Source organism: Acinonyx jubatus, chromosome C2, assembly GCF_027475565.1.
Source record: "Acinonyx jubatus isolate Ajub_Pintada_27869175 chromosome C2, VMU_Ajub_asm_v1.0, whole genome shotgun sequence".
Lineage (NCBI taxonomy): Eukaryota > Metazoa > Chordata > Mammalia > Carnivora > Felidae > Acinonyx > Acinonyx jubatus.
The window spans coordinates 151,934,256-151,955,289 of NC_069384.1; the positions used below are offsets into that span (position 1 = coordinate 151,934,256).

The 21,034-nt window shown below is 40.9% G+C and overlaps 1 protein-coding gene and 1 long non-coding RNA gene across 5 annotated transcripts in view; both read left to right on the forward strand.

Annotated features, from left to right (window-relative positions):
* Positions 1 to 17,869, forward strand: part of LOC128315341 (uncharacterized) — a 139,654-nt gene extending 121,785 nt beyond the window's left edge. For 3 of the 4 annotated variants that reach the window (XR_008298094.1, XR_008298092.1, XM_053221713.1), the window contains exon 3: positions 16,158 to 17,869. The gene's annotated coding sequence lies outside the window, so the exon portion shown is untranslated. The remainder of the gene's footprint in view (positions 1 to 16,157) is intronic. The other variant, XR_008298093.1, reaches the window with a different exon arrangement.
* A 2,650-nt stretch (positions 17,870 to 20,519) lies between these two features.
* The window catches only part of LOC128315342 (uncharacterized), a 95,046-nt gene continuing 94,531 nt past the window's right edge, over positions 20,520 to 21,034 (forward strand). Inside the window, exon 1 of the long non-coding RNA XR_008298095.1 lies at positions 20,520 to 20,623. This is a non-coding gene — a long non-coding RNA (uncharacterized LOC128315342). The remainder of the gene's footprint in view (positions 20,624 to 21,034) is intronic.

Sequence of the window (21,034 nt, forward strand, 5' to 3'; positions counted from 1 at the left end):
GGGAAGTGTATTCAGTGGGTTCCTCAAGAGTGCGGGCAGGTTGGACTCCAACCTCCTCCACTCAAGAGGCAAGACCAATTCAAGAGTTTTCCGTTCCCTTGTCACTCTCCTCGGTCTCCCATTCCACTTCCTTGAGATCACTTTCCGATATAAAGTCCCTTCATGTGAGTCCTTATTGTAGGCTCTGCTTTCCAGGGGGAGCCAGGATCCAGCATGCGTACCCCAACCCGTGTAAGGACGATCTTCCCTCATTGAGAACTAGACTGCTCTTTTCACCTGGAGGGGTGGAGGCATTCTAATCCATTATTCGTATTAGCTTTCCTGCTGCTCCAACAGTTGTGTTGATCCTGAGGTTTGCTGTGGAGTTTCTGCCTTGTGGAAGGCATTGGTTCAGCCATTCAGTAATGTCTGTCATGCTATATCTCTGTGGGTTCGACCTGGGGATTGAGAGGAGGTGCAATTATCTGTTCAGGTAGACTAGAGGAAGGAGTGAAGGGATATATGTACAGATAAGTTGTTTTCTAAAATCAGAAATCACATATTCACCCATATGTCTTCTTGTGTAATTGTGGAAGGATTTTCTTCCTCCAGCTGAGGTCCTCAAGGCAGTGTCTTGCCACAGGTCTTCAGGTAACTATCTGTACCTCTAAGACACTGGTTCTCCAGAATCACCTGGAGGGCTTGTTAGACTAGACTCCCTGGTGTACCCTCAGAATTTCTGATTCAGTAGGTATGGGTGAGGGCCCATGGATTTTCGCTTTCAACAAGTTCCCTGGTGATGCCAATACTGCTGTTCCGGGACCACACTTTGGGAACCAACCTGAGATGGAAGGGCCATTGACTGCTCTTGTCTCAAAGCATCTGAGAGGAGTTCTTACATCAGTGTTGTATTTAGAATCCTGAAAAGACTGAGGGGGGGGTCATAAAATTTATTCCGCTGGTGCTCACAAGGGAACACTCTTGAGACTCACGAATTTTACCACCTTGAGGTCTTTGCTTAAAACTCTTTCTCCTCCTTACAGCTAGAGGTTGTGTTCCTCATTGTCACATTTACCTGGAAAAATCCCATTCACAATGACGATCAACACATCAGATATTCAATAAAGCCTTTCTCACAATTCTCCCAACTGTAGGCCAATTTAAGTACATAATCTCTATGGCCACCAGCTTCTCATAGGCCTCAACTCTGTCAGGAAATTATTTGTGGAAAACTCGGAAATGGACAAGAATACATCACTGTGTGTCCTGTCTAGCTTATCCATCAGTTATCTCCCTCTTTCATTATTTTGGAGCTATTTTACAACTCTGGAAAATGTACAAAAGTGATAATAATCCAAATGGTTCTTGTCCATAGAAATGCAAATTCATTGTATATGGTGGAATACACTTGATTATTGCCCTCCGGATAGACCTATTATGTATTTGCAAATTTCTGTCTATCTGTCAATCAATCTGTCTATATATCTTTGAATTCTCCTTTGAATCTTCTATAAGATCTTGCTGGTTCTCTTGTTAATTGATGAGTTAAATGTAATTTTTAACCTTTGACACATATTCTTTTTCTATCTGTATGAACATCATGATTATAACTTCTTTTAAAAACAATCCTTTGGGGTGCCTGGGTGGCTCAGTCAGTTGAGCATCTTACTCTTGACTCCGGCTCAGGTCATGATCCCAGTTTTGTGGGTTCGAGCCCTGGGTCAGGCTTTGTGCTGAGCATGGAACCTGCTTAGGATTTTTCTCTTTCTCTCTCCCTCTGCCCCTCTCCCCTGCTTATGCGCTCTCTCTCTCTCTCTCTCTCTCTTGCTGTCTAAAAATTTTTTTTTAAATAATTTAAAAAATTCTTTTTTTAAGTTTATTTGTTGAGAGAGAGAGAGAGAGAGAGAGAGAGAGAGAGAGAGAGAGAGAATGCCAAGCAGGCTCTTCACTATCACTGCAGAGTCTGATGTGGGGCTCAAGTTCATAAATCATGAGTTCATGATCTGAGCTGAAACTAAGAGTCTGACACTTAACCAATGGAGCCACCCAGGCGCCCCTTAAAAAGTAATTCTTTAACAACAAAACCAACCACTACACTGAATGGCTTATTTAGTGGCCTGTATCTGCACACTCCTCCCCCACCACCTTGCCACGAATTCCCAGAATTCAAAGGCTTTACTTGTTTATCTTTATATCAGATTCTAACACAGTGCTTATCGTGGGTGCTCAATAAATCTGTTTTGAGTAAATAAAATACATGTGGTTTTAGGACAGAACCTATATTGCCGTGCAGAAAAGGAGGTAAAGGGTTTGCCAGCCAGATGGAGGAAATAACAAAAAGACCCCCAAACACAAAATAGTGCTAGAATGAAAAGGTGATGGCAGAAAATGAGAAAGGCAGGAAGAATCCATTTTTTTTCAAGTGAAAAACATGATGGTTTATTCAGCTTATTTAAAAATTATACCAGTAGTGGTCCCCACTATCATTTTCCTGTAGTAGGTTATTTTTTTCTAATATGAAATTTATTGGCAAATTGGTTTACACACGACACCCAGTGCTCATCCCAACAGGTGCCCTCCTCCATGCCCATCACCCACCCTTCCCTCCCTCCCACCCCCGTCAACCCTCAGTTTATTCTCAATTTTTTAGAGTCTCTAATGGCGAGGGAGAATCAAGTTCTTAAAGGTCTGTTTAAAACATGTTCCTGAGGGACCACTGACAGCTCTCAGATGATAAAATTTGCATTTGAAATGATCCCCCCCTTAGATTTGAAGCATAGAAGCCTGGAGATGGGTAGAGCCACTGAGGGACATCATCTCCAAGCTGCAGGAACCCAGTTATCATTCTGAATTGTTTTCTCGTGTATCTCTTGATCTCCCAGGATGGAGTAATTCAGGGCACTAAAATCCTGGTTCCATGGCTGTGTGACTGCCCTCAAATATCTGTAGGTGGGAGCCTCCTGCCTGCGTCTTTGCGGGTGGCTTCTCCATTCTGTGCTAGATTGTCTATTGTGAGAACATCCTGGCGTTACAGTTGGACCCCATGGAGGTCACTGATTGCCTGGGCACACATCGGCCGCTCATCACGTCATTTTCTGATCACTTTGACCTGCTTCTGTAGCTGGCTTTATGTCCTCAGCACCGGTCCCATCGTTTGGCTCAAGTTCAGACCCTGGGCCGTTCCGTTCAGGTTAGTTCTGCATTACCTTATCTAATATCTGACCAAATCCGCATTTGAAGAAGTCTCCTTTTCAAAATATGGTGAACAGTGTTGTACCAGCTTCCCATAGGGATGCGGTGTGGGCCAAATGAGATAACTAGATATCAAATTGTACTGGGTTTGTCAAATCCTGTCCAAGTTTAAGGTCCTATTGTTAAGAATAATGTGCAAAAATCAGATGTAGTGGCTGTAATTAAAGTGGTGCTTAGTACATGGACGGAAAGTGTGCGTCTGAAAGAGAAAATGAAGCAGGATGGAAAGTTACTATTTTTCCTTCTGAAAGAGAAAGATAACACACTGAATTAGACTGGCTGCTGAAAATTGTCTTAGCAAGCCTTACTCCTATTCTGGTTGCATCTTGTCAGAAAGTGGACTTCTATTATTTTGCGATTCTGAGCAAAGATGGCCAACTCAGAGCAAAATGTATCCAAATGCATTTCAACCTTAGAGGTTTTCTTTTGTAACGTACTTCTCCCTCAATATGTCGCATCATGCTTAAACGTAAGAGCTGAAAATTAATATTTTCAATGACAGACGCTTGTGCTTTATATGGTCACTACTCTACACATTTTGTAGCCACGTAAAAGGTGCAAAATAATTATCTGCTTGCATGTACCGTTATCAGTGCATTCCTCCTTAAAATAAGGCTTTCCTTATCTTCTTGTAGTTTTCATCCGTGAAATGTGGTTTTCTGAGCATGAGTTACACTCTTAAAATGGGTACATGATACTTCAAAAAAGGTGATACAGAAAAGGAAAAAAAATAAGATTTTTTTTTACGCTGCTAAAACAGTAAGGTATCTCCCAGGAAATATTTTTTAAACCTTCGGTTAGTCTTACCCGATTACTGAAATCGATAAAACTGCATTTCTGAATTCATATTTCATGATGTTCAGGTAGCACAACTACAGTTTTTTTGGTTGACTTCAATAAAAAAGGCACCCCAAGTCAACCCCATCGGCAAAAAGTTTATTGAGGAGAGAAAAGAGAGGAGGGCAGGCTGGTGACTAATATAGACTCTGCCGATAAAAGAGAGGAGACAGAGAGGGGTGGGGAAGAAGGAGAGAGAAAAAGAGAAATACAAGTTTTACCTGAGCTAGGATAATAATTGGCAAATTTCCATTTAATGTGAATGGAAAAATCAACATAAATTTACATGCTTCACGTAATCAGTGAAAACAGAGCGCTTAAACTGTAGACAGGAATGTTAAAAGCACAGGAATATTAAAAGCAAAGAAGCAGCCTTGTCTGGATCAGATCTGCCATGGTTCAAAACGAATATTATTCTTGTGAAGACCGTTTCATTTTTTCTTCTTTTTTGGGGGCAAGGGGAGAGGAAGTATAGCTGGAAATGAGCAAATGTAACAAAAAATGCCCGTAATTTCATAGTGATAACTACAGTGGTGACAAAGCTGTTTTTTGGAAGGTTTTTTTTTTCTTTTTTTTTTTTTTTTTCTAATGGCACCAGAAAGGCAAGCTAAGGCAGACTTATTATGGCTACATTTTACTGATTCAGAGATTGAGGCAGAAAATGAAAAAAAAAAATCACCTCTAAGCAGGGTTTTTATGTAACGTTTGAATTCACTGTTTGTGAAATCTTTCAGTTTCTCTTATAACTTCTAAGAGATTTACGAGGCACCTCTACCTATTTTCTCATACTTCACTACTGTTGATGTGAATTTAAAATATACACGTTACCGGATAAGAACCAAGCACCGAGGAGATACAATAAAATCGGTTTCTGTTTTGAGAGTTTGAATTTAGGTGTGCTAAATTGTTCCTGTCCTGATTCAGATTTGCCTAGGCTCTGAGGAAGTTAGTCAGCTTAGATATTATTTTGTTCACTCTCTGTCAAACAGAAAACAATACATGAGGTCTCTATACACATCTGGAATAATGGAGATGAAAGTCTTCAAGTTCATGTACCTTGTTGCATTCAGTCATCTGTTATAGTTGAAAATCCCATATAATATGTAAAGGATAGAAGATCTGCCAAAGGAGAACATTTTAAGCTTACCCCCGGCCCCGTTGAAGATAACTACAAGTCCTGAAATGAATCAAAATACACTAGTGGTGATCCACAGTGCCCTCCCATTTTAGCAACTCTACTTTAGTAGGTGTTACCAAAATTTTCAATGGAAATAATTTTGTATTCTCTTAAAGTGACGGATAGTCACAGAAAAGAGGTTCCCAGCCAGTGATCTGCAAGCAGGAAGAGAGATGTCACCACAACTCAACCAGAACTCAACTAGTTGGGTTGCCGACATTTTGCAGAAGAGGGATCTCACATTTAGAGTCCAAAAAATACTTGCCAGAGCTATATTTAAATCTATTACCTAATCTTTTAGTGCCGAATGTATATGAGTAAGTGTCCACCTCTGCTCTTTTAATATATTAAATCGTACTTCTTGGACTTTGGAAGAAGACATATTTATGGTACTTCCTATAGACACAGAACACCATTTCTTTAATGGAAAAAAAAAAAAGATCTCTACCCATATTTAAGTACGATTGTTTTCCCTTGGAAGTTATAAAATGCAGCCCGTCATGTAGAAAAAGGGCCCATCCCTGATAAGTGTATATTTTAAAATGGGCCTTGCAGAAGGACGTAAGGTCTGATTATATTGAAGGAAATAGTGCGGGATCATATAGCATTCATAAAAATTTTCTAAAAATAAATAGTATACTTGTATGCTTTGTGCCAATGGCAGTAAATTTTGAAGAAAAAAAAATTTCACATTCCCACACACTGAATATTTAAATGACTTCCATATTTATCACATGTTCTTTTCTTTATAAAATATTTTATTCAGCACCTAATTGAAGTGGATGGATATACTAGAGAATTTACCAGTATTCAAAGAGAAGTAAAGAGTCAAAATGCTTTCCTTCTGAGAGTTTACAAACTAAGAAAAGTAATGCAATTAAATAAATGCTAATCAACCATACTATTCATTAATCACAAGACTCTGAGAGGCACGAGTGACTGAAAAAATGTAAAAAGATTCAGGATTGAGTGAATCGTTTCTTTCCTTGGTCCACTATGCCGATTTCTGTCATCGCACAAGATTGAAATGAATGGCCTGTTGGCCTTGTTGTCTTAGTTCCGCTTGCTGCATCGTAACTGCAATAGACTAGGTGATTGATTATAAATGGCAGAAATTGGTTTCTTGCGGTTTTGGAGACTCTGGTAGCCCAAGATCGGCGTGCCAGCATGGTTGAGTTCTGGCGAGGGCCCTGTGCCAGGTGGCACAACAGCCTACTTCCTGCCTGGTCCCCACACAGAAGAAGGGGTGAGAGGAGAGGGCTCTCTGCAGTCTCTCTTATGAGGGCCCTAATCCCCCCCAAGGTGCTCTCTCCTCTCATGACCTAATCACCACCCAAGGCCCCACTTCCCGGTATCATCACCTTGGGAGTTGGGATGTCAGCATAGGAGCACACAAATATTCAGGGTATAGTAACCTGTCTCCTCTACTATACAAATAGTCTATCACACGGTAAAACCTAATACTTTCTCATCACGATCGGTACATCGTCACAAGGTTAAATGCTCAAGTGACTTACCTATCTTATCCAATGAAAAACATGGCCAGCTGTAGAAAGAATAAAGCAAGAGAGCAGCATAAATACATGACATTCTTCTGTAGAGCAACCTGAACCCATCACATAGCTTCTATAAAGTGTTTCTTTCCCTGGATCAAAATTTGGCTTTGCAGGAGCATTAACAGTATGTATAAAACATTGTTCTCGGGATCTGTCTGAGATTGGGACCTCTCAGTATTTATTGTGTCTGAGCACACACAGAGAAAAAATCTGCCAGATTACTTCCTATTCTCCATCTGAGTGCAGCCCATAGCTCTATAAATCCCAAGTTTATTTATCCTAAGAAATCTGGATGCCCAAGTAAATACTACTAGAAACATTTTAAAGATACGTTACCGTGTTACTGATCCCAATTAGAGGAATAGACTGCTTATGGGAGGTCTGGTTGGGGTCAAACATTACAAGCGCTGTAAACCATTTCCTTCCCAGGAGGTATTATGATTGATTTTTTTAAAAAAGAAGGTCCTCTGTAAATAGATATTGATTCTTCTTTGACTTCTTTAATTTTTTTTTCTTGCTATTTCTGCTATGTTTCTTTGCAAAAGTCTCAATGTCTCCATTTTCTCCTAGATACTTTGTGGAACAGAAACATTTATTAATGCTTATTTTCCTTGTTTTACTTTAGAGCCGATGTTACTTAAGATCGGAGTTAAGGATAAAGAGGTTCCTCTGCTGTTTGTAATGGTCCCTGAATTCCTTATACGGCATCACAACATCCCCCAGATCTTAGTGGCTTCCAGAACTTTCTTTCTTGCTCACGTTGCCTGGCAGTTGATGGTCAGCTGGGACTCTGAGGTGTTTGGTGGGTTTGATCAGTTTGCTGGACGGTACTTTGCATTTTGGAGTCTGACTTGTCACTCTCTGGGACGTGCGGTCCTCCTGGTAGAAAGTTAATACAAGAGGTCCCCAGCCAAGCCACACAATGCATCTAAACATTCTACTTGGATATGGCAAATGTCATGTCTCCCCATATCTGCGTGGATAAGACCAAAGTCGGTGCGGCAAAGAAGTAGATGAAGGAGAGGAGAGTGAACAAATAATTATAAATAATTATGTTCCGATACATATTAGGGTTTCCAACACTTAGGATCTCTCATAGAACCTAAATTTGTTTATTTCATTTCACATGGCAGTTTATCTTTATAGCCCTAGGCCTGAACACTGAGCCCTACTTTTGAATATATAATATTCAAATTATCAGTGGCAGAGGCTTTGAATTATCTTCTTGCAGAGAAGACAGTAGGATAGAGACACATTTTTACCTCTCTTAGGAGGTATAAAGACTTACAGTTTTGGTTTGGATGAATATTTTCTTTTCTCTGTCACTCTAATTCCATCGATGTATAATTGTAAAATTTCAGTGTTAAAAATAGCAAAGCACACAGAAACGTACAACTCAGTGGAATTTTACGCATTGATCCCAACCGTACTGTCACACTGTAGACCAAGAAATGGAGCATTAGCAGCCTGCCAGGCCTCACGCTCTCCCTGGGCTCCACGAAACATCCTCCTCCCGACGGCCAGCTCCCCAGAATAGCTCTCCTCACTTCCAATTTTGTATAAATGGAATCACACCATACACGGTTACACAGTGGCTTCTCTCAATGTCAGGTTGTGAGGTCCATCTAAATTGATGTATGTAGTTCATTCATCCTCACTGCTGACTCATTGTGCAGTGTTTGAACACACTACAACTTACTTATCCATTCTGTTGTTGATGAGTATTTGTCTTCAGGTTCTTCCATATGGGTGCACCCATGAAAGCCCCACCACAATGGAGTCAACATTTCCGTCACCCCCACAATATTATCTCTCCTTTAAAGCCCCATCGTTCCTTCCCTTCCTTCTTCTCCATCCCTCTCCCCCACACTGTGTCGCTGCCCCATCTTCAGCTGTAACTTCCGTGCCTCCCTTGGGCCTAAAATATCTTCTTGGTATGATTTTTGCTTCCTGGTCCTTGGGTATCGTTGCTCCTAGTTCTGGTTTCTTCAGCCTATTTCTGTTCACAGTCCAGAATGTCCATATTAATTTTTTAGTGTATATTTATTTTGAGAAAAGTGGGGGGGGGGGAGAGAGAGAGAGAGAGGAGAGAGAATCCCAAGCAGACTCTGTGCTGTCAGCACAGAGCCCAATATGGGGCTTGATCTCACAAACTGTGAGATCATGACCTGAGCCAAAATCAAGAGTGGACACTCAACAGACTGAGCCGCCCAAGTGCCCCAAGAATGTCCATATTAATTTAATGTGAATGTGGAGAAACGGTAGCTACAACTCAGGTGGGGTCAGATCAGAAATTGGGTTAACTGACTAAACAGACTTGCAATAATTTCACTTTCTTGGGCGGTTCTGCATTACCGGATCTGGCAACACCCTGGGGTGTGTTATCTGATACTTTTAGTTCAAAAGTACCCAAAGTGGTGCCATTCAATTCCTTGCATCCATTGAGGTCTATCCGTGTCGCAGCTTCCTTGAAGGGCAAGCCTGTCCCTGAAACCCTGGGGAGTAATCACAGCTCATATTAAATATAGGTTTTCAATAACACAGTCAGAGATTGTTATTTCAGGCAAGTTACGTAACATCTGAGGATCATGACAGCTTTAACACCCTCACAGAGGGGTTATCAAGCATAGAGTAAGCAGAAAATCCTTATAAAATGGAATGTTTTTATCACCTCACTCTACTTTGAAAGTATACATTCTTGGGGCATCTGGCTGGCTCACTTGGTTGGGTCTGACTCTTGATTTCGGCTCAGGTCACGATCTCATGGTTCACTTTGGGAGATGGAGACCCACATAGAGTTCTGTGCTGTTAGCGCAGAACCTGCTTGGGATTGTTTCTCTCCCTCTCTCTCTGCCCCTCCCTTGCTTGCTCGCTCTCTCTCAAAATACGTTAATAAACTTAAAAAACACACACACACAAGAAAGTATACATTCTTTACTGTATCAACCATATAAATTATCCTGAATGGGAATATAGTTGAACCTTGTTATTATTTTAGTCCTTTTAATATGTATTTTTTAATTCTTTTGAAACACATTTGCTTTCTGAACACATCTCCCATTGGTTTGTGTAGTATTAATTTTCTTAATTAAAATCTTAAATTTATGATCAGGTTTTAAGGGGATGGAATATTCTTTTATAGGTAATCATAAAGATTGTTCCTCATGGAGATTACCACAACCCTTTGCACATGCTGCCCATTGGTTACATAAAGTAATGGAAAACACTCCTGTTTCTCTGATAAAAAGTTGTAGAAAATACTTTGTAATTAGCTTGAGAGATATGCTAGGTCTATATATAATTAGGTTGCTTATGAATCCATACAGACATCTGGAAGTCATATGTATTGTCTAGCTTTGACCTCAAAACATCCATGTATGGATACTTGGGTTGGCACAAAAGAATGACAATACCACTTAACTATTATTTTAAAATTCTGAAAATAATACTCAGTCATCCATTCATGTATGTTAAGTATAATTCTTAAATAAAAGGTTAGTAGAGAAAAAAAATTCAGACTTTATGAGGATTAAATGAAATAATATAGGAGCACCTGGGTGGCTCAGTGACCTAAGCATCTGACTCGTGGTTTCGACTCCGGTCGTGATCTCGCAGTTTGTGAGTTCAAGCCCTGCAGTGTGGAACCTGCTTGGGATATTCTCTCTCTCTCTCTCTCTCTCTCTCCCCCCCCTCCCCCCTCCCCCTCTCTCCCCCTCTCTCCCCCCTCTCTCCCCCTCTCTCCCCCTCTCTCTCTGCCCCTCCTCTGCTCATCTCTCTCTCTCTCAAAATAAATAAACTTAAAAAAATGAAGTAACATATACAAATCCCAATGCCTTGCACATAGTAAGTGTGCAATAAATAGTATTGATTTTATCCTTGAGAATAACTATATATAATTATCAAATTTCTCATGTTGGCTAAGATGGCCTTTCTTCTGAAAATCGGGTAATCGTTTTTAACCTCATTACACATATCATGAGAGTCAATCAAGTCTCTTTAGTGGCAGGATAGTTTATCATATGATGGCTGTAATTGTAAAAGGAAGCAAAACCACACTTTTCCAGAATGTACTGTGATGCCCTGTGTGATAGCTATTGGACAAAGGAGCTTTATGGTCCCACTTCAAATTAGATGAGTACCCTTTATGGGTGAATACTTACTTGCCTACTTAACTATGCAAAATGTGTGGTTATTTGGTTATATATTCATTTCACATCTCAAGACAGGTAGAGTAAAAACCGATCACTACAAACATGTTGGAGTATGGGTCTGGGGACATCATGGCATAGCATACTGTGATTGTTAAGTGACAAGGTCTTATGTGAGGTGGCACTCATAGACTTTCTTTGATTGCATTTTTTATCTTGATTACAGTTGTGATTGTTTACATTGGTTCAGAATAAGAAAACTGTTGACTTTTGTTTCAGAACTCATATGGCTGGCATGGCATACTTTTTTCCTTTTCTTTTCCCCAGACTGAGAACGTTTCCAACAGTTTCGTGTTTTCTCACTGGAATATCAAGATATTAAATAGGGATGTTGTAAAGGGAGCCCTTCTATATCTCCTTAAAATTGGTTATCCTGATTTCTACTTTATTGCTGATTTCATAGAGCACTTAATCCTTTGTGGGAGATGGGTAGGTCTTGGAAGACATAAAAAGAATAAGGTCAGTATATTAGTTTGCCACACCAAGTTCCACAAACCACATGACTTAAACAATAGAAACGCATCGTCTTGTAGTTCTGGGATGGCAGATCTGAGTGACACCAATGTCAAGATGTGATTGGGTCAGCTTTGCCGGAGGACTATGAGAGACGGTCCACTCCGTGTCTCTTGCCTATCTTCTGGTGGTTCGCTGGTCATCTTTGGCATTTCTTAGCTTGTAGAATTATCACCTCAATCCCTGTCCTCATCTCCATATGTGCACGTCTGCCTCCAAATCTTCCCTTTTTGTAAGGACAGTCATGTTGGACAAGAGCCCTCCTTCTTGCCTTATTGTAACTTGATGACACGAGTTTGGAGAAGTTCAATCGCAGCTAGTCACATAGTTGAGATTTTCAAAGCACAGCTCATAATTATAGTCCAGCACGAAAAGGCAAATAGACTCTCTCCTTGTCCGGGTGTGTAGGAGTGGGGATGGAAAGAGCTCGTTAAGCAATTAGAATCCCAGGATGTTTAAGCATGATTTATATTGAGATTACAGGAAGCTAACTTGCTGTTTATTAAATAATAGAAATGATAAATCTCCGTCCAACGGTGCCAGAAAAATGCTAACATAATTTAGGTACCGAAGGATATGTCATCCTCTGTTGACTTTTATTTTTGCCAGTCCTTAACATTTTTTTTTAATTCTCTTTTCCTTTCCCTCTTCTGTCACCTTTTTGTTTTTCTGTCTCTCTTGATTATCTAAAATCGTTACAACAGTGTGGCCAGTATCAATGTAAGCATACTGACTTCCTCACTTGAAATTACTTTGTGGAATAATAAGCAAATGGAAATTAGAGATAAAATGTCATTTGTGGAGAAATTTGGAGGTACTTAAAAAAAAACAAATACACAAAACAAAACAAAGCAAAAAATTCCAGCAAACGACCTAAGCACCTTCTACCCACGTTGCATCTGTGAAAAATCTCACCATCCTCCTTGGTGGGTGTGTGAGAAGCGGGAAGAAAAGGAAGAAGGGGAGAGGACATCTGTGTTTGTGTCTTTCTAGGTGTTTTCTGTGAGTTTGTGACTCATTGCCTCATGCTTGCTTAGCAGAGGCCATTTCACACTTTTCTGGATGGATTTCCACCGAGCTGTGAGGTTAGTTATAATTGCACTCCCTTGTTTGTGCCAAGTATTACCTTAACAAGCAGTCCAATCAGAATTATTATTCTCTGAAACAAACAAAGAGTTTACTCAGAGAAATAATCTCTGATGTTCGTTCTATCCATTTGAGAAGAAAGATGCCAACTTATCCATGAGTTACAAGACACACACTTCCTTCCTCTTTGCCATCTTATCCAGAGTGAATGCGTAGGCCTAGCATCGAATGCAACCTCAGGATGCACTTTAGGTTCTGTCCCTAGTAATGAAGCAGAAATACTTTTAATAACCATGATAAGTGAGATGAACCTGCCTCTGCCATTGTAGTCATTTGGCCATTTCACTTGTGTGTTCAGATGAGCCTGGGGTCTTGGGTGCTCTAGCACGTGTATGGAGGTCTCATATCCTATGATAATGTGGGCTGTAGGATACAGTCAAGGATACATGCGTGGAGGAAGGAGACTCCTCCCATTAGAGGTGCTTTGTATTGTCAGGTGTTTGAACAGAAAGAAAGAGAAACAGAGATAGAGACAGATTGCTATGAAGAGAATGGGAGAATATCTCATAGAGGCTCTTAGAAATAATTTCATTGGCATAATAGGAGATACAGCTACATCCGTTCTGAAATTTGGAAAGTATAGCTGAGTTTTGCTATACTGAGATAGATAGATAGATAGATAGATAGATAGATAGATAGATAGATACGTAGGTAGGTAGGTAGATAGATAGATGATAGATAGATACTCTCATGTATTTCAGAATGTGTATAAAAATAAGAGTGTTTAATGAAATGTAAAATATTTTTCCAAACTTACAAAAACAATCTGATGACCCTGGTTAGGAGAGCAAGGGGGAGCTATCCACCTAGGATTGGAAATAAACTTATAAATAAGTTACCCCGGGGAACCATTATAGAGGCTCCAGGGGCCCTTTCTTAACTGTGAAATCAGCAACCAAGCAGGCTGTTTTAGGGTAGATGTCGATATCAATGGACTAGGATTTCTGCCTATAATGTGAGCCTTTTTTTTTTAATTAAAAATATATTTACAGAGCAGTAATTCTTGTTATATAGAAATAAAACTAATGAACAATCAAATGTATAAAAGTCTAAAGGAATCCAATAGAACAGGGTTTCTTAATTTTGATAAGAATACTTCCGGGGCCAACAGAGATGTTTAGAGTCTACAAAACTTCTGGAATTGCCTGAAATGTGATGTTAATGTATACCTACCACCACCTCCAATCCAAAAAAACATGTAGCCAACAAAAAAATGTTGGCAAGGATATGGAAGAGAAGGAACACTTGTGCACCCTTAGGGGGAATACAAACTGATACGGCCACTGTGGAAAACAATATGGAGGTGCCTCAAAAAGTTAAAAATAGAACTACTCTATGATCCAGCAATCGCTCTACTGGGTATTTACAGTAGAATACAAAAGTATTAATTCAAAGGGATATATGCACTCCAATGTTTAAGTAGCGTTATTAACAATAGCCAAACTGTGGAGAGAGCGAGAGTGTCCATCGACGGATGAATGGATACAGACGTGTGTACGTGAACACAATGGAATATTACTTCGTCATAAAAAAGAATGAAACCTTGCCATTTGTAATAACATGGATGGAGTTAGAGAGTACAATGCTAAGCAAAATAAGTCAGCGAAAGACAAATACCATATGATTCCACTCATATGTGGAACTTAAGAAACAGAACAAATGAGCAAAGGAGAGAGAGAAATGAAGACATACTTTTAATTGTAGAGAACAAACTGACAGTGACCAGAGGGGAGTTGGGGAGGTAGATGAGTTAAACAAGTGATGGGGATTAGCACGTGTACTTGTGAGCACCGGGCAACGTATGGAATTTTTGAATGACTATATCGTACACTTAAAACTAGTATAGCACTGCATATTGACTAACTAGATTAAAAAAAAAAAACTTAAAAAGCCAAAATTCTACATTAAAAAAACACAAAAAACAAAAAACAAATGCACAACCATGTAGCCAAAATTGGGAAGAAGTTTAGCACTTAGTTTGAGAAACCCATAGGTTGAGGTCTAGCCTTTAGGGTAATATAACTGTACTTAAACCAAAGCATATTGTGAATGAATGAAGAGAAAGGCTTTGTAAGAAACCCATTTATACCGAGATGTTTCCAAGAGGAGAAAAACCTTTGGCTACTTCCATTCTTCCCTTGTTCAGTACAAAAAAATAATAATAATAAGGATTAGGTTTTATAGGGTTTCTCTTCCTGACTCAACACACATGGGTTTGTCAGTCTACTCTTCAAGGGGTGTAATGAGAGGCTTTTAATCCCACATCGTTTCTTTTTATATATGCCGTAGTCTAAGGAGGTTATGGGTAGTTTTTCAGAAGCACTTTGGAAACGTTCCAAGTGGGAGCTAAATGCCACTCAGAGGATTGCTCAAAAAGGAAACTCAGGTGTTACCCCTCGATCATCCCATCACCGGCGTATTATGCTGTGGACACTTCAGCCACTGACTGAATTTCATCTGATTTCTTCACAACCCTGAGCTTGTCCCAGTGGGGACCTTTAGGGCGTCTGACTCTATCTCAGCTTAGGCAAGAATTCCGGTTTTCTTGCCCAGTATTTACTTCCTGACCTTTTGGTCCCATCAGCTATTTCCTGATCCCCAAAAAAGGATCCATATCAGGCGGGTCATTCTGGGGGTGTTAAGCAATTCTGTTTTACTGGCAGTTCTTGTTCTCTGAGAAACAATGGCTTGGAATGGGGACCAAGGTCCCTGCTAATGAAGCCTCAGTGACGATAATTCTGCTCTCTAGTAGTCAACTGACCCCTGCAAAGGTATGTGCTTGAAGATGCCATCTTGTCCTCCTTCCATTAATTTCGTAGTAAGTTGGCTTCATGGGAAAATAAATTTCATCTCTCACTTCCCTTCCTTTCAAACCGAAATAAATAGTCTCGCTTAAAAATAGTTAAAATATTTTCTACTCCTATGTGCGAAAATGATTTGCTCTCTGGGATTGCTGGCAGCTGTAAGAACTGGGATGTGCAAGAAACCAACCCTTCACTGGCGGATCGCTGGTCCGTCATTTTCAATCCAGCTCTTTGAAACATTATGCATCTGTCTCATCTCTTCTTGTAGAACGTATATTCCTTGAGTAGAGATCCCAGATATCAATCCCACTTATACTGTCCCACCTCCGGGGCGTAGTGGGTTCCTTAGGTATATAGGATGCGTCTGTTAAGGTAGGGGTTCCACGTGAAGCTGGAAGTGGTTGTAATTTGCATGTCCGCCCCATCTCCTGCCTGCCCAGCCCTTTCCCAGTTCTCCATGATGATTGTCTGTCATCTCCCCGACCTCTCCCAGTGCTTGAATAAATAATTAAAAAAAAAACACACCCATGTGTGTCACATGGCCTCGTACAGTACTGAGCATGGAGTGATCCAAAGGTGGTTATTTCAGTGTGGCTGTCTGAAACTTCACCTAGCAAAAGGGGTAATGGGATCCACATATTTGTACTTACCTAATATCTGGGTTTTTTGTTTTCTTTTTCTTCAGACTCCAAGCGCAAAAAGACTCTTCCCACCAAATGCACTTTAAAACATCAACTCATTGGTCAACGAGCCTGAGGACACTGACTGACCTTAGGCCAGAGAGGTGGCAGCCCGTAAGAGTCTGAAGATTGTGGGTGTGGTTCCAGAAGGTCATCAGCATGTAGTCCTGAAACAGGCAAGGGCTGAGAAGTCTCTGTTCTATGTCATTAGAGCATGAAGCCAGATTCAGATAACGCTGGCGTGAGCCAGAAAGAACAGGGGCAAACACTCTCGAGTCAGTGCAGCCCTTCCAGAAGAAGACTGTTCTCTGAGCCCTCAGTGTAGGGCGAGGAACCAGTTCCTGAGTGAGAGCCAGCGACTGTAGAACCTGTCACATGGCTCATGTCCTCCGATGTCACCTCGCATGTTAAATTCTATGCTTTTCCTCCAAAGGGAGGGGTCAGATGCTCTGAATAAATCCTGCATCAGTTAAGTCTCAAATGATAACCACACACCCTCAGTGGCTTTCTGAAACAGACAGTCCTTCCCTGACAGTTGAAATCAAGCATTTATACTCACAGGAGGCAACACCGTGTAAGCTGCCCTCAGATAGTAAGGACATTTATTCTGGCTCTGTATTTCATTTGGCACATTTCCCTAATGCCCTAATGCACCTAGCTGTGCATTCTCCTAGGTGGTCTTTCGAACACACACGGTCCTGGACAAATCTACCGGATGAGGCCCAAGCATTATTGTTAATATTTTTAAAAACTACAAACAGCAGCACAAACCCTTCCCAGAAAAAAAGGGGGGGGATGATATTCATATGGCTTGTGCACAAGCCACTATATATCATTAGTATTTGTGCCATTTCTAATAACAGTGACTTCCTGATACTTTGACATTTGCCGGGTAACCATCTCAAAGTTTCCTCCCCCAGATGGTTGAACAGGATCTCAAAATCCAGGTGTTCTAAAGGGTGAACTGCAGATTTTTGGATCATGATTCCCAATAAGGTATTAATCTTACGCGGTAATTCAGGATACCTATTTTTATCGAAAGTTGTTGCAGGAAGTGTTAGGAAGCAGTACTTTTCGCATTTGATAGTTGCTTATTTTATTCATTTCTCTTTTGCCCTCCATTCCATTCCGTTCCACTTTATTCATTCCAAAAGGGTTTTTTTTTTTTGAAAAATCACTAACTTTAGGGGGTGACTTGTAATTTTGAAGTCATTGGTCTTTTTCTTCTCCCAGTATGGTCTTCGCTTCTATACACATGTTAAGCTGTACTAAGTGAAGGAATAAGGGAGAGCAAGACGCAAATAGAAACTCAAGCCTGGCCAATAATACCCGGTCTGGACTTACAAATGTGTTGGTGAGCTGAACGCTTCCTTCTAACACTCCAGTAGATTTTAGATTTCCCTTTGGGCTGTAATGACCAGACAGTAATCAACTCTATGGTAAATGTGAATGGTCATGATCTCCCTAGCTGGGCAGGAGAATACATCTGGCTACTCTTTGAGGATATAATATTTAAAATGTAGGATTATCATTCTGATTTATGGGCACCGGTTGAGGATGATGGGGTATGGGAGCCTACACAGGGAGATGACGGATTGGCTTATCTGCTCAAGGACATGGTAAAAGCGATCCTCTTAATGCTTTGATTCAGGCTGTTATGTGGGTCCCTTGTGTCTGTGTGCCTCCGATGTGTTTTGCAGAATGTTCTCACATCAGTAAAGAGAGAAGTGTAGTAAACCGAGCCGAGGTATATGGACAATTAACTTCAAATTGAAACTCAATGCTGGACAATGACTGGGCAACGGGGCTTGGTGCTAACACCAACTCAAGATGGTGAGGAAAATCACTAGGTAGGAGAAAGCATCACTCTATTGAGTTCTAATTGTTCCTCATCAATAATGTGGAGGAAGCCGGAAAAGAGATTTCCTATCGGGCCACCCCTTAATCCTTCTGTTTAGCCTATGGATCACGATGTTCTATTCATTTTCTATCTGATAATCCTCACAAAATCATTCTAACACTGCTTAGAATCTTTTTGGGGCTGACATCAGGGAAGATGACAGAGTGGGAAGCACGAGGAATCTGGCTCTACACCTACAAAACAATTGTTCTGGGAGAAAGTGTCTGAAGTAATGATTATGGAATATCTGGAGTCTATTTGAATGCCTGGAACTTGCAGGAGAAAGCTTGACTAGGACATTGCAGTTGGTCACAGTCAGTTTCAACCTTTGGGGGGGTAGCAGTGGTACCCAGCGCCCAGCCCCTAGCCTCATGGCGGGCAGCTATGCCGTTCCCGGGGTGGCCTGCTGGACCCAAGATGGGCGATAAGCACCTTGTCCTCCCAACATCAAGGTTCCGTGTTCTGAACGCTGCTTGCTGCTTTGACCGCTCAGGTTTGGGCACACAGGCTGGCTGGTATTGTCTCCATGCCTGCTGGCTGAGCTGCCCTCCAGCTCAGAGTACCTCTGAGTACCTCTTTTTTTTGTTTTTTTTGTTTTTAATGTATCCTTTTTTCACCTTTTGGGAGTCAGACATTTTCAGGATTTTAGGACCTTTCAAAGGAGCCTCATATATGAGGTCATGTAGGAAGCTACTATTCATGTCTGTGGAAGGAAGCAGAAAAGACCTGGAAAGGTCTTAGGCGTTCCCCTCAGGCTAATCCCCAGCACGGAGACACCCTTCAACTATCAAAAAGACAGCAAACCTGGAGAAGCTGATTTCCAGAATTAGCACATTAGAAGATTAAAATGTCTCATTTTCAGTAAAAAGAAAAATCACAAGGCACACACAGAAACAGGAACCTCTGACCCATCCAAAGGAACAAAGGGACAGAAAACTTCTCTGAGGAAGTCCAGATGTTGGGCTTGAAGGACAAAGACTTTGAAACAACTATTTTAAAGATGCAGAAAAAAGCTAAATGAAGATCTGGACAAAGGGAAATGATGCTTCGGGCTCATCCTGCATATTTTTTGCCCCAGACCTAGAATCAGTGGTTTCTCCAAGGAGCATTAGTCCTTTAGGGAATAACGTTAGAAATAAAATTCTTTGTGCTCCGTGTGCTATTTGCTGCTGGGTTGTTGATTTGGGTTTTGTTTTGTTTTGTTCTGTTTAGGTCAACTTGGTTGGCAGAACAAAAACTAGATGTGTTTATACTAACTTGTGTATATTCTTACCAGCTAAACATGAGTTGGTACAGATGTCTCCAACTTTTTTTTTTCAAAACAAATTTTTAATGTTTATTTTTGAGAGAAAGAGAAATAGAGTGTGAGTGGGCAAGGGTAGAGGGAGAGGGAGACCCAGAAGCCGAAGCAGGCTCCAGGCTCCGAGGTGTCAGCACAGAGCCAGATGCGGGGCTCAAACTCACCAACAGCGAGATCATGACCTGAGCCAAAGTCGGACACTTAACCGACTGAGCCACCCAGATGCCCCCAGATGTCTCCAACTGTAATTAATTACTGAATAGATGATCCTATACTCTTCCCCTTTGCTTAGCTGTAAACTCCCATGACAATAGTAAGAAATCTGGCCCCTACTTTTTGCCATCCATCCACTTGGCTGTTCCGTTCTAGAATGTGTGAAAAGCAGAATCAGAATGGTTAGTCTGCACCCGCCCTGGCAAACAACCACGTCAACTGGAGTATAGTACTAATGTATGGTTCCTTTTGCCTTTATTTAGTCTCACAGACTCCATTCATTTCCAAAGTGACTTAGGCCGGGGGCGCCTGGGTGGCTCAGTCGGTTAAGCGTCCAACTTCGGCTCAGGTCATGATCTCGTGGTCTGTGAGTTCGAGCCCCGCGTCGGGCTCTGTGCTGACAGCTCAGAGCCTGGAGTCTGCTTCGGATTCTGTGTTTCCCTCTCTCCCTGCCCCTCCCCTGCTCATGCTCTGTCCCTCTCTGTCTCAAAAATAAATAAAACATTAAAAAAAAAACCCAAAGTGACTTAGGCTGGCACGTTTCCTGAAGTTCCCTTTCAGTAAGTTTATTGCATCCTTTTTGTGACACAGATTCTCTTTCCCGTCACGTTTGCATTTTTTTCCTGGGATCTCCCAACCTCCAGAATTGTAATTTTTTATTAGCATATGTCAAGGTTTGTTCTTTGTGCTGTAAAGTTCCATGGGTTTTGTCAAATGTCTGTCTTGTGCCTACCACTGCACTAGTATAAAGAATAACTTTATTGCCCTAAAAACTCCTCTATACTTCACTTATATACCTCTGCCTTCCCCTGAATTCTTGGAAACCACTCACCATTTTGTTGGGTCTACAGTTTTACCATTTCTAGAATGTCATATAATTGGAATCATATAATTTGCAGTGCCTTCAATGGCTTCTGTCAGTTAGTGTGCATCCGTGTCTTTTCATGGTATGATAGCTCATTTCTTTTTGTTGCAGAATAATATTCCATTGCACGGAGGGTTCACCATTTATGTAGTCGTGAATCTATTGAAGGACACCTCGTTGCCTCTAGTTTTTGGTGAGTATGGAGAATGCTGCTGTAAACGTTCGTGTGTCAGGTTTTGTGTCGACGTGAATTTTCAAACTGATTGTGTAAACGCCAAGGAGCATGCTTGCTGGATCGTATGGTAAAACCATATTTAGCTTTGTAGAACCTTCCAAACTGTCTTCCAGTGTGGCTGTCCTGTTTGCATTTGCAACATCAATGACTTAGAGTTCCTGTTGCTCCGTGCATGTGCTATTGCCGATTTTGTTTTATTCTTATTTTTTCTAATTTTAGCCATTCTAATCCTTGTGTGGTGGTATTATTTGAATATGCAATTTCCTGATGATAAATGACAATGAAGGTCTTTCCATGTCTTTACATGCCACCTGCATATCTTCTTCACTGCTGTATTCGTTCATGTATTGTACCCATTTAAGAATTTTA